The sequence below is a fragment of the Lepidothrix coronata genome, unplaced genomic scaffold, assembly GCF_001604755.1.
Source record: "Lepidothrix coronata isolate B3197 unplaced genomic scaffold, Lepidothrix_coronata-1.0 Scaffold49, whole genome shotgun sequence".
NCBI classification, from domain to species: domain Eukaryota; kingdom Metazoa; phylum Chordata; class Aves; order Passeriformes; family Pipridae; genus Lepidothrix; species Lepidothrix coronata.
This window is the reverse complement of record NW_016690229.1, coordinates 5,534,936-5,539,876: the sequence shown is the minus strand read 5'-3', so window position 1 is coordinate 5,539,876 and position 4,941 is coordinate 5,534,936.

Genomic DNA, 4,941 nt, shown 5'->3' with positions numbered 1-4,941 from the left:
AAAAGCAGCATTTGACTGATTCTGGCAGGGATTATTAGGTTTTTTTCTCTGTATACACAACATTCTCCCATCATAGAAGCTTCAAGACAGGTTTAAGGTTGGTTTTATATGGGGATACACTTGTGATTTTGGGGAGAACATTTCACCAACAAAGCAAAGCTCAGGAGGACTGGTGAGATGATCATAGCAGAAGAAGATGAAGTGACATCAAGACTGGTGCTGAGAGTAAGTAAAAATAAGTCACTGTGTATAAATGATGGGGGGTTTATTATAGCACACCAAAATTTGCAAAGCAAATAACATATTCAGTAACGTGTTGTATGCAGCTAATACTGACCTTTTTTAGCAAATCATATACATTTTTAGTCCCTTTTCAGAGAATTAAGATGTCCTACTGAACTTCTGAATGCTTCTTACAAGGAAGAGTGTCGTGAGCTAATGACAAACAAATGTGGGAATCAGTAAACATCAATCAGGAGTCCAGGATAGCTCAGTGATAATGATCAACAGTGCCATCACTAGACAGTGATTTGAAACACCCGATGAAGAAAAGAATATAAACATAATTAATCAAAAATATGTTTACTAACATCAACCTGATTTGGAAGGAAAGCAATCAATAAATACAAGGGCCAAAATATAGCTGGAGACAGCATGATGAAGAGCTAGAAAGGGCTGAAGTGACTGGAGCCCCTGGAAAAACTCCAGCAGAATTCAGCATCTCTAACCTCGAGGTGCTACACAGCTGTAAGGGGATGAAGCTGTTCCATGTGGGTTAGCTTGAGGAAGACTAATGTGCTTTCATCAATAAATTAAGCGTTTACTGAGGAAAGAGGCTTTTATAGCAGGGGGGGAAAAAGGTATCAGTTGGCATAAGCAAAGAAACAGGCAGGAACACAGACAGAGGTGCCACAGCTTGCCACTGCAACTGGTGTGTAAAGGAGCTGGATATCAAACAAATTTATGGCATAATTGCTATTCTCACTTGCTCAGAACCACTGTTAACCACTATGAAGACGAGGATCCATTTTTCAGAACAAAACATTCAGACTTTGTGATATAACTGCTTTCCAGCCTGAAGCAGAGCAGACAAAATCATTACATTTGTAGCCCTAGAAGTAGATGATTGCTGCTGTTTCTGCATTTAGGGCCTTGCTTCCCCTCTTCTGGTTGCCTCTTCTTTGTCTGTCGTCCTTCAGCTTCCTTCACACCGAAGGGCCAGCTGGTCTCATCCTGCAGCAAAGCACCTGCACTCTCCTGCTCTCCAGGGAGTTGCTGTCACTGTTCCTGCCACAGTGAAATCCAGGAGGGTGGCTGACTGCTCAGCTGCCTCCCAGTGCAGCACTGAGGGACCAAAGCACATCACTGGCTCTTGACACAGAGCTCCACAACATCCATAAAACAACTCCACTGTAGACAAGCAAAAGGATCCAACCCAGTGAATAATGACAAGACACAATGAAAAGTGACTGGTCACCCCTGGGACAAACACAAAGTCATTCCCTTAGGGCAAAGCTCAGAAGTCTCACTTTGCTGTTTCATCCAGCCCAAGGTTCTTTCTTTTCCCACAGCTTTACATCTAAAGGGATCTTCTCTGCCTAGCAATGTCTTCCTCGCTGCACTTCTCTCGGGGGACTTTTCAATAATAATGAAAAACAAATTTAACACATTAATAATACTAAATGATTTATTGCTCCAAACATTAACAATCATTAATTCTGAAAAATGTTGCTGTGAAGTAAATCATAGAATCACAAAGTAGTTTGGGTTGGAAGGGACCTTAAACACCATCTCATTCCAACCCCCTGCCATGGGCAGGAACACCTTCCACTAGCCCAGGTTGCTCCAAGCCCTGTCCAACCTGGCCTTGGACATTTCCAGGGATGGGGCAGCCACAACCTGTGGCAGGGTCTTACCACCATCTGAATAAAGAACATCTTCCTAACAGTGAATCTAAATCTCTCCTCTTTTACTTTAAAACCATTCCCCTTTGTCCTATCACTGCATGCTCTTGTAAAAAAGTACACATACTATAAATACAGACTGCCAGAACTAATGCACAGGTAAGTAACAGATACCCATCTTGTGATTTCCTAAGGATTCAACTCTTTCAATCTCCTGCCCTAATTCTTTCTCCTGGCCTCCCCTGCCATGTCATTTGATTGCCTCAAAACTTTATGTATTGTAATAGCTAGAAATAGCTAAATGTAGCTTGCAACATGATTCATGAAAGTGCTTCAAATCCAATCCTATTAATACACCAGCCCACAGAACAGAACACAGTACATATCAAAAGGAAAATCTGCAAAGCACAGCAGATACTCAAAAAATCACTGGAGGAACTGGCCTTAAAATCCTACTGTGATTTGAAAGAAAAGCAAACATGCTCCTTCCTTGGAATGAGGAAAATCCTTTCATAACTTCATGATTTCAGTGTCCAGCCTATTATAAAAGCTATTTCTTCTATTGAAGAGTGGGTTGAAAACGGTTCAATGCTTTTTCAAAAGGTAAGTGTTTGTAGAAAACACTTCCTTTTTTATTTCATTAAATGGCTTTTGGAGCTGGCAAATTTGAGTTCCTTTTTCAAGGGTCTTTTTTTTCCCTCGTTATTTGGCTTTCTATCCCTTCCCATCTTTTCCAGTGAACATAAACATCACAAGGGAAAAAAAAAAAGAAATAAAGAACAAACCCAAACCCCACCCATTATTTGTTGCCCTTTTTTTGTTTGTTTGTTTCCCACAACATTCTGAAAACTTAAAAAAAAAAATCTGTAAAAATTTAATACTGGCCCAAATTGAATGAACTATTTTCAGTTTGCAGCAGATCAACAATCTAAAGATCCAAAGAGCAAGTGGAGCGAATTACAGTTTTTGGAGAGAAATGTAGGGCTAAGTACAATTCCCACAGTGAGCACGGAAAACATGAATGGTATTCCCTTTCTTCCTCCCTTTCTAAGTAGCATCAGGCAGGTTTCCCCAAAGATCAGTTGTGCTTCTCCTTCCTCTCTGCTTCTGCCTCTCCCTCTCACTGACTGACCATTTCCTAATTCCTTCTGATTCTGACATGGAGGAGCCTCACATTTGGGCTCTATTCCCTCTATCTACCCAAAGCAAGGAGGTACAGGAACAGAAAACATGTAGCCTCGTGTAAACTGAGTGGTATTGCTACTCCAAACTGCTCACAAGTTAAACTAACAACTCAGAAGAGATTGCAATCCACTTGTGACCGATGCACCTTCCACCATTCAGTCAGTAAATAACCTTCAAAGAAGGACTTGTCAGGCATTGTTACGACTCTAATGGAGCTCGTCCTGCTTTTTAACTGGTGGAAAACCAGCCATCAAGAATCACAGGAGCAAGAGTGAGTTGCCAACCATGAGGATGAAGAGGGAGACACGGGAGAGTCCTCGCGCTCAGTTGTTGCTCCGTTGAGCTCCTTGTCTTGCAGAGAACAGCCTGTGTGATGCTGATGTCAGATGGGATCTGTTCACAGGCCACACTCTTTGCATATGATTTCCCTCCTCACGTTTTCACAAAAAATGTGGCAGTGACACGAGAGGGAGAGAAGAACAGATACAATTTCTCCGTGTGTCTGTTTTTATTCTCCACCCTAAAATGATGGAAATGAACGCTGGGTCCTTTTTTTGGTAACATTCCACGGGGGTGTGGGGTGCAGGAGGGAGATGATTCCAGCACGGCAATATTTTATTTTCCTCCCTGTTCCTAGGAGAGAGGGCTGCATAAAATCCCTGTAAATTCTAAATTAAACAAATAAACAAAAAAATCCAAAACACTAACAAAAGTATTCTGTAATTTACACATGAACTCTTCTTAGATTTCAGAGAGTGTTGGCACAGGAAGAAAAAGATGTGTGTTACTTTTTCTTACACTAGAGGAACATACCACCATACTTCTCTCAACAAAGCCAAAACCAAACCAAACCCTGTGGTACCTCCTGGGTTACAGTGTTACGCTCCAAGAGTATTCTGAATTATTTTATATACATATAAATATGAATATTGCCTTGTCTATATCCATCAACTGAGACTTCTTGTCTTACTGGTTTTATTCCTAAAAGATCATGTGCTTTTCAACAGATAGACAAGATCGTTCTTAACGTTACCAGGAAGAACAAACAATTCCCATTTTCCTAATGCAAAAGAAAAAAAAATACTCCCACAACAACTCGGGTGTACACATGTATGCATGTGCCTGACATGCTGCCTTTGAGTTCAAACTAACAGGTACAGCCTCCTAGCAGAGTCCCCTGTTCCTTGGGATGCTGGAGCAAACACAGTTCCAACATTCTGCCCACATGCACTCATGGTGAGGATGATTCACAGTCACATCGTTTCTATATCGAGACTGGTGAACATACACAATCACATGGACTCTGGAGCAGTGCCCATCACCCAAACATCCAGCCTTTCTCTTTTCCTTCTGGACAGATGTTCCCCTCTCCAGCCACGCTGCTCACTGTTTTTCCCTCACGTTTGTTTTGGAAGCTCTGCTCTTTGGAAAGCCTTTCCAGCTCACTCAGGGGCTCTCCAGAGCACAGACTTACTGACTTGGTCCATAACTAATGGAATTGTAACAGGTCAGGTTGGATGGGGCTTGGAGCAACCTGCTCTGGTGGAAGGTGTGCCTGCCCATGGCATGGATTGCAATGAGATGATCTCTCAGGTGTCTTCCAACCCAAACCATTCTGGGATTCTATAAAAATATCAACTATTACTTGCAGCCTAAGGCAAACAGAGAACCCAAAGCATCTTCAGGTACTGAGGATGAAAGCACCTCTCCTCTTTCCTTATGTCTGGATGTCTGATCAGAAAAAGGACAAGAGTGGACCATTCATTGCAAATATTTTATTACGATAATAAGCACAAACTCAAACTACCAATTTCCAGCCATGTGTACATGGAGAAGACTCTGGTTTTAACTG